This window comes from Rhinolophus sinicus, chromosome 6 (assembly GCF_057876585.1).
Source record: "Rhinolophus sinicus isolate RSI-liver-muscle chromosome 6, RSI-T2T, whole genome shotgun sequence".
Taxonomy (NCBI): domain Eukaryota; kingdom Metazoa; phylum Chordata; class Mammalia; order Chiroptera; family Rhinolophidae; genus Rhinolophus; species Rhinolophus sinicus.
The window spans coordinates 44243703-44252481 of record NC_142506.1 but is presented as its reverse complement, the minus strand read 5'-3'; the positions used below and the strand labels follow the sequence as shown (position 1 = coordinate 44252481).

The window sequence follows — 8779 nt, the reverse complement described above, 5'->3', positions numbered from 1 at the left end:
ATGTCTTCATGTCATCTTTAGAAAGACATCAGTCATTGGGTTTAGAGCCCATCCTAATCCAGTATCACTTCATTTTAACTAATTACATCTGCAAAGACTCTACTTCCAAATAATGTCACATTTTGAGGTTCCAAGAGGAAAACAAAAGGAAACTCTAGAGTCAAACAATGCATAAAGTAATCCTGCTTATTAAGAATAAGAGATTTATTTCATCTACGTTTGAAATGTTTTCATATGCTTCCCAAGATGTTATTTGGTTTCTGAAAATTGTATGTAAATAGTTTCTTCCCGCCACACCTAACAAATGTTGAATATTTCTTACACAATAATACTTGGTTGGCCGATTGGCTCAGTTGGGTAGAGCGCTGTGCTCATAACACCAACACCGCCTGTTCAATTCCCACGTGGGCCAATGAGCTGCACCCTCCACAACTACATTGAAAAAAAAACAAACAACGACTTGACTTGGAGCTGATGGGTCCTGGAAAAACACACTGTTCCCCAACATTCTCCAATAAAAATAAAATTAAAATAAAAACAATAATACTTAACTTCCCATTAAACAGCAAATTGTTAGATTGAGAACCTCACATGTCTTAATATAGTCTTAGGAAGAACCAATGGACCTTGGAGACTAAACATATGGGCAGCAGAGAAAGGAAGGAAGAAGACTTAAGATGACAGATAGTTTTGCCTTGATTGTACAGACTTGTAACTATTGAAGAGTGTAGTATTCCAACCTAGCCTAACTGTTAATTCATGCTATTTCCTTAATTAGATACTGTATGTTGAAATTTCAGCGTTGAAATGTACTTTCATTGTTTTCAAACATGTGAAACTACTACTCTGTTAAGATGCCTACAAGGTCTTAATTCCATTTAAGCATGGAAACTCTACGGCAAGACTTCTTTATCACATTAGGGTCATGGACCTTTATGATAATTGGTGACTATTGTGGAGGATCTCCCCCCAAAATGCAAATATACTACATTATGTTTACTCTTCTAAGTAATTTATGGACTCTCTGAAATCCATTCATGGATCCCAGGTGAAGTTCCATTTTCTATTACTTATTTATTCCTTGGCAACTCAATCTTAACCTACTTTTGCAAGTGGAGCATCTGTCATATTTGTCCACCAAGCATTGCCCCTCCCTTCTTGTAGTATATTTATGTAGTGCTTTATAGTTTTAAAAGGTGCACATATTTAAAATTGATAAAATCTACAGCATAATTTATCAGCATCATCATGAATATTTTTGTTTAGGGAAACTTTTTTAAAATGCTTTTATTAAGCACCTAGTTTCTACCATCTCAATGTATGTGACTGAATTTTAAGTAGAATGCCGTTCTCATAGTGTACAACCATGCATAAATAGGGACTAAAAATGGTTTTTTTGGTTGTTCACAGAAATATCATTTATAAGAGATAAATTGGAATCTAACCAAATGTCTAACAATGAAAGAACGATTAATCTATTCAATTAAATACGTTACAACCATTAAAAGTGATGATCAGCAAGAATTTATAACAACATGGAAAAGTGTTTATATTTTGATAAATGAAAAAAGGTGACTACAGATTTCCTCTTCTGTTAGGATGTAGAAAGTCACGAGAGACCATCATTCTCATCTTAACAACTAAAACAAGACAGATAAGCTATAAAATATACATTTAAATCTCATCAGAGAACTGAAGAAACCTAAATGAACTAAATTTCAGAAACTAATGAGTCTTTCATAGAAGGGAAAAGGTCGCCACTTCTCTTATCCATGATGAAATGATGAGAAGAGGATTCTGCTGTACTTGGTGGGCAAGGAGAAAACAACCAAATTTGACAGCATCTGTGGTTACACATGATAGATGAGAATTTAAAGGAGCTCCAGCCACACAGTAAGTTTGTACCCACTCATCAACTTCCAGTAAGTCCTCACAGAATGGTATGGCAATGGCTGCGGCCTTTTTTGGGTGTGATGGGCCTCTCCTAAGTACCAGGCATCGGCCCTTGGAATAAGAGGACAGGGCAGGAGAACAGACAGAAGTGCAACGTAATGCCTATGACTTTCAGTTCCAAATGCTGGGGAAAAGAAAAGAACTGAGAGAAATCCTGTTCAAGCAATCTGGGTTTCCACAGAATGGAAAGCAACTGTCCTCCAAAGAGTGGTAGTGCTACAGCAGGACAGACAGAGATCTCCTAAGGTACAGAAAGATGGGGCCAGTACTGGAGAGCAAAGAGGACTCCTCAATAAACCCAAAAGTTGGTGACCAAGCTGTAAAGTGAAAGAGATCACCCATGGTTTAAAGAATGAATAGTCTAGCTGTAAAGTACAGAGATCTCTGGAAACTTGCCATTGCTCAGATCTTAAGTCCTGCAGAATAGAAAGTCTTGATTCCATCATCAAAACATTTAGAGACAATGGTGAACTAAATTCAGCTAAAGATGCAACAAAGCCCAAACAAAGGCCAACTACTGAACAAATTGACTCAGCTCCCAACTCTAGTGGCTTGACACAAAACGGGCATGCACTTTTCTAGAAGAAAATATTATTTACTTCATTTTTTTGGTATTTTATAATACATATTACCCAGTATGCAATTAAAACTTACAAAATATGAAGAGGCAAGAAAATGTGACCCCTGGGAATAAAAGGAAGGAAATCATCAATAGAAAAAGACACAGAGATGACCCTGATTTTGGAATGATTAACAAAAATTTTAAAATAACTATGTTAAAATGCTAAAGGATCTAGTAGAAAAGGTGGACAACATGCTTGCAAAGGTAGAGAAATTTAGCAGAGACATAGGATATATTACAAAAAGAACCAAATGGAAAAGTTGGAAATAAAAATTTTGATATCAAAAAGAAAAACTTATTAGAATAACAGCAAACCAGACATAGCAAAAAATAAAATAGGATCAATGAACTTGGCTACAGGACAATAGAAAGTGCCCAAGCTGAGAAAAAATAGTTGGAAAAAAGAAAAAGAAACAGAACAGAGTGTCCAAGATCTGTCGAACAATCTCAAATTGTTAATATATGGGTAATTAAAGTCTCAGGAGACGGAGGAGAGAGAATGGAGAAAAAAATGTGAAGAGATAATGACTGAGAATGTTCTAAAATCTGATGAAGGACATCAACTCATAAATATAAACCTCAAAGAAAAAAATCTAGGTATATCATAATCGAACAGCTGAAAGATAAAGAGAAAATATGAAAAGCAGTTAGAGAAAAAAAGCATATTAAGTACAGAAAACAGATGGACAAAAAGCAAGACTTAAGTATATGCTGTTTATAAGAAATACACTTCAAGTACAAAGTTACAGAGAGATTGAAAATATGTCATGCAAAATGTAAAAGCTGGTGAACTCCAACTAAGGTTTGTAGTTTAGTTAATAGTATTGTACCAATGTAAATTTCCTGAATTTGATAATTTTGCTTCTTTTTATGTGATATGTTATCATTGGGGAGAGCTAGGTGAAGGGTACATGGCAATTCTTTGTACTATTTTTGCAAGTTCTGTGTGAGTCATCCTCTTTGCTATGAAAAATAGCTGGTCTTTCCAGCTGAGTAGTTTTTATTTTACTTTATTTTTATTTGTTTGTTTTTCAGATTGCTTCCTACTTGTAGTAGTTCAGAAATACAAAGGCCTTCTTTCATTTTGTAATATCTCTGTCCCTCTTAACTCTTTTGCTGCAACATTTGGATATGTTTTCCTGTGGCTTACACTATCAACAACAAAGATGTTTTGTATGCCATATTGTGTAACATTTTGCAATAAATTTTTGATGTCATCAATGCCATTAGATTCTAATTTATCTATACTTGAATCTAATTGATGACACTTAGTATGTTTTGAGTAATTTTTGCTAAAATTCAATATAATGGTAAATTTATTATCATATAACAAAGGTTTAAAATAAAAATAATGTCATTTATGCACAAGCAGCTCAAAAAGTTATTAAATGCATAAAATAGTCAAAATATCAACTTTTTTGGTGGGTTTTTGACACATTTTGGGGGAAAAATTGAAATCAATTAACGTAGTGAAAGAGTTAAACCAAGCTGGGGATATTTTCACCAATGTAATTCCCTTAAAAACATGGTGGATTTCCTAAGACTCTTAATGGTGTTTATTACATTCAACACAAGCCACACCCACAAATATCACAAAGATAAGCCCTTTTTACCTTGGGCTCCCTGTAAGATTGCAGTGGGACTGCGACATTAAGATTCTTAGAAACCCTGCTATTTAATACGGAAGATCCCCAAAGAATGCTTTTAAGATTCTTAGAGACTTTTGTCTATTTGAAAGGGTTTAGGATGCACCTGTTAAATCTTTCTGAGATCTTAACAAAGAGTTTTACAGTCACACTATTGACTTCATCTCTAGAATATGTTTTCTTGACAGTGTACTTTATTTGCTCTCTGCCTAAAAGTCATTTCTTAATTTTAACATTGTTTTTCACTTGGAGAGTCAGAAAATAAGAAACAGTGTTTTGTTTTTGAATCCAACAAGTCCTAGATCCTTATATTTTTTTATTATGGCAAAAATAAACAAATAACGTAAAATTTACTCTACCAACAATTTTGAAGAGTACAGTACAATGCTGTCAACCACATGCTCATTGTTGTGTAGCCACTCGGAGAGGATCCCCAGTACTGCATGACTGAATCCCTACCCCCACTGAAAAATAATTCACTGCCTCCCCCTGCCCCCAGTACCTGACAATCACCATTCTACTTTCTGTTTGTATGAGTTTTACTGCTTTAGGTGTGTCATATAAGTGGAATCATGCAGTATCTGTCCTTTTGTGCCTGGCTTACTTCACTGAGCGTAATGTCCTCAAGGTTCATCCACTTTGTAGCGTATGACAAAATTTCCTTCCTTTTAAGGTTGAATAATATTCCGTTGTGTGCATATACCACATTTTTTCCAGCTCCATTGAGGTACAATTGACAAATAAAAAATGCATATATTTAGCTGTACAGTGTGATATTGTGAAATGATTACCACAGTCAAGTTCATTCACACATCCATTACCTCCCACAGTTACCTTTTCTGTGTGTGTGGTAAGAACACTTAAGATCTACTCTCTTAGCAAATTTCAAATTGCAATATTATGTTAACTATAGTCACCATGCTGTACATTAGATCCCCAGAACTTACTCATCATATAACTGAAAGTTTGTAACCTTTGAACAATATTTCCCCATTTTCCTCACCCCTGCACTCCTGGCAGCCACTGTTCTAATTTCTGATTTTATGGGTTTGACTTTAGTATATGTGCTGCCAGCGAGCATGGGTTTGACTTTATAGATGCCACACATAAGAATATCATATGGTATTTGTCTTTGTCCAACTTATTTCATTGAGCATATGTCCTCCAACTTCATCCATGTTGTTGTTAATGCCAGGATTTCCTTCTTTTATGGCAGAATAATAACCACACACACACACACACACACACACACACACACACAAGATCAGACAATTAAGTTTGTGAACTCATCCTATAAAAAGTGCTACATACCTCATTGCTGAATATCACTAAGGTCACCTTCCAAGTACTCCCCTTGGGAAGCTGTGCACAGACGCCAGCGCCTAGTCCACTCTTCAAAGCAACTTTGGAACTCTTTTTCTGGAATGGCCATCAGAGCTGTCGTCATATTACCCTTGATGTCCTGAATGTCATCAAAATGTCTTCCTTTCAATATTTCCTTTATCTTTGGGTAAAGAAAGAAGTCACTGGGGGCCAGATCAGGTGAGTAGGGAGGGTGTTTCAATACAGTAATTTGTTTACTGACTAAAAACTCCCTCACAGACAGTGCCCTGTGAGCTGGTGCATTGTCGCAATGCAGGAGCCATGAATTGTTGGTGAAAAGTTCAGGTCGTCTAACTTTTTCACACAGCCTTTTCAGCACTTCCAAATAGTCAACTTGGTTAACAGTTTGTCCAGTTGGTACAAACTCATAGTGAATAATCCGTATAGTGAATAATCCCTGTTATATCAAAAAGGTTAGCAACATTGTTGCAACAAGTTTCAGACCTCCTGCGTGCCTCTGTGTGTGTGTGTGTGTGTGTGTGTGTGTGTGTGTGTGTGTGTCACATTTCCTATATCCATGCAACTGTTAATGGACATTTAGGTTACCTCCACCTTTTCACTATTGTGAAGAATTCTGCAATGGGCATGGCTGTGCAAACACCTCTTTGAGAGCCCGTTTTCAGTTCTTTTGGGTGTATACCCAGAGTGGGGACGCTGGATCATATGGTAGTTCTATTTTTAATTTTGTTGGATCATTAACATTTAACAATTCTGTCTTTTGCTTGTCTCTGTCTGTCTATACCTGATGATACACAGCTTAAAGGAACTAAGTGACACTCTTGACACCTGTCTAAAAATCTCCTTGGCTGGACCCATCAGTTCATTAGGTACATTGTCTATTTTCCATGTTACTATGAATAGCAATATGAAAGGCTTTCTATTGCTGCATAACAAATATCTCCTTCTGTTCAGCTTCCAATAGCATTTTTCTTACTTTCCTGTAAGCCCTTGCCAACAGCATCATTGAGGGTGCCAGGCTTTAGCTCTCAGTCTACTCAGGCCCTCCTCTATCCCTCCCACTGCCTGCTGCCAAAGTGTGCGTTCGTATGGCAGCACCCCACTCACAGTTACCAAAATCTGGTCCAGTTACATATCCTGCATGATGAATCACCACATTGTCAGTGGCTTAAAACAATTATCGTTTTATTGTTATTTCTCATGGATCAGCGGTCGGATGAGCTCAGGTGGTTCTTACTTGGAATCTCCCACATTAAGTAGGAGTTTATCAGCAAGTTGCAGTGTCTAGCAGAGAGACGATAGCTTGAGTCATCTCAAAGCCTTCCTCATTCTCTTTCCTGGTTGTCGATGTCACTTGGGACACTTCATGTGGCCTTTCTATGTAGCCTGTGGTTCCTTACTCATAGCGTTGAAATTTAAGGGTGCACACCCCAAACAGAGAGAGCCGGGTGGCAGCTGTATTGTCTTTTATGAGTTGACCTTGGAGGTCTTACTTCTGGGGTCATCACAAAGAATTAACACATTCAAAAGTAAAAGTCTTCCGCACTACCCCCAGGCCCCTGAGGATAATGGCGACAGCTGAGGTACGGAACATGAGTAAAAAGCTCTATGAGGGTAAAACAAAAGAAGCCTATGAATTGTTACATAGTCCAAGAAAAGTTCTCCTGCAGTCCAGGGACCAGATTCCAGCAGGAAATACAGCCAGAAAGAATCACCTGGAAGGAAAGGCTGCTTTCTCATATAAAATCACCAGTTGTATTTTACAGTTGTTAGAGGAAGCTAGTATGAAAACTGCTTTCACAAAAAAATGTGGGGAGACAGCTTTCATTGCACCTAAGTGTGAAATGATTCCAATTGTATGGGTTTGTAGAAGAATCCCAATGGGTGCTTTTCTCAAGAGAAATCCTAGAGTCAAGGAAGGATACAGGAGTAAGTTTTATCCCCTAAAGTGGAGGTTTTTCAAGGATGAGGCCCCTAATGATCCACAGTGGTCTGAGGAACAGCTCGCTGCTGCAGATGTTTGCTTTGCTGGACTTGGTATAGGCCAAACTGAAGTGGATATCCTGAGTCACACTACACAGGCTATTTTTGAAATACTGGACACATCCTGCTTGCCCCAGGACTCTACGCTGCTTGATATGAAGATTGAATTTGGTGTTGATGTCACCACCAAAGAGATTGTTCTTGCTGATGTTACTGATAATGATTCCTGAAGACTCTGGCCAGCAGGAGATGGAAGCCAACAGGAAGACAAACAGTCATATCATGACCTCAACGAAGTAACTCCTGAAAGGCTCTGGATGGCAAAGAAAACTTTTGAGTGGGTTGCAGAAAGAGCAGATGCTTCTGAAACGAGAAAGTCAGTGCAGGGTTGTAGTATGGATGGGCTCAGCTTCCGATCTCAGTCACTGTGAAAACGTCAAGAAGGCTTGTGGAAATTTTGGCATTCCATGTGAACTTCAGGTAACATCTGCCTGTAAAGAACAAGGTAAAACTCTGAGGATTCTTGCAAGCTGAGTGTGAAGGGGATGGCATTCCTACTGAATTTGTGGCAATGGCAGGCAGAAGCAGTGGTTTAGGACCAGTGATGTCTGGTAATGCTGCACCCGTGCTTCTCCCCTCACTCCAGACTGGGGAGCTCAAGATGTGTGGTCTTCTCTTCAACTACCCAGTGGTATTGGCTGTTCAACCATACTTTCTCCAGAAGGATCAGCTCAGTTTGCTGCTCAGATATTTGGATTAAACAACCATTTGGTACGGGCCAAACAGCAAAGCAAGTATGTTCAACACATGAATTTCCTTGAAGCAGGCTGACAAGAAAATCAGAGAGTGCAATTTATAAGAACATCACTGTATTTTTTTAGAAGAAAAAACTATAAATTTCTAGTTTAGCTGCGGGGGAAAAAATAAAACAAGATGGAAAGATTTTAAATCAATCAGAGAAACCAAACAAATTTATTAGTGAATAATATTTTTTTAAAAGGGTGAGAGACTTTCCCTCTCTTGACTGGAGGAGAGTCAAGTTTCTGGAAGAGCATGTAAGACTGGAAATATTGTTGCAGTCATTTCTGGAAAAGACAAAAATGTACCACAAGCCCCTTTTGAGGTGGTGGGTTGGTCAGTTTTCAGATTCCAGGCCAGAGGAACCTTTAATTACAAGTAGGCCACAGGGTCACAGCCATCTCCCAATCAGTGGTGGGTAGGATTCTATAACATT

The 8779-nt window shown here is 37.9% G+C and overlaps 1 pseudogene; it reads left to right on the top strand.

Moving 5' to 3' along the window:
- The first annotated feature begins 7117 nt into the window (after positions 1–7117).
- On the top strand, positions 7118–8404 carry LOC109461251 (bifunctional phosphoribosylaminoimidazole carboxylase/phosphoribosylaminoimidazole succinocarboxamide synthetase pseudogene; annotated as a pseudogene).
- The last annotated feature ends 375 nt before the right edge of the window (positions 8405–8779 follow it).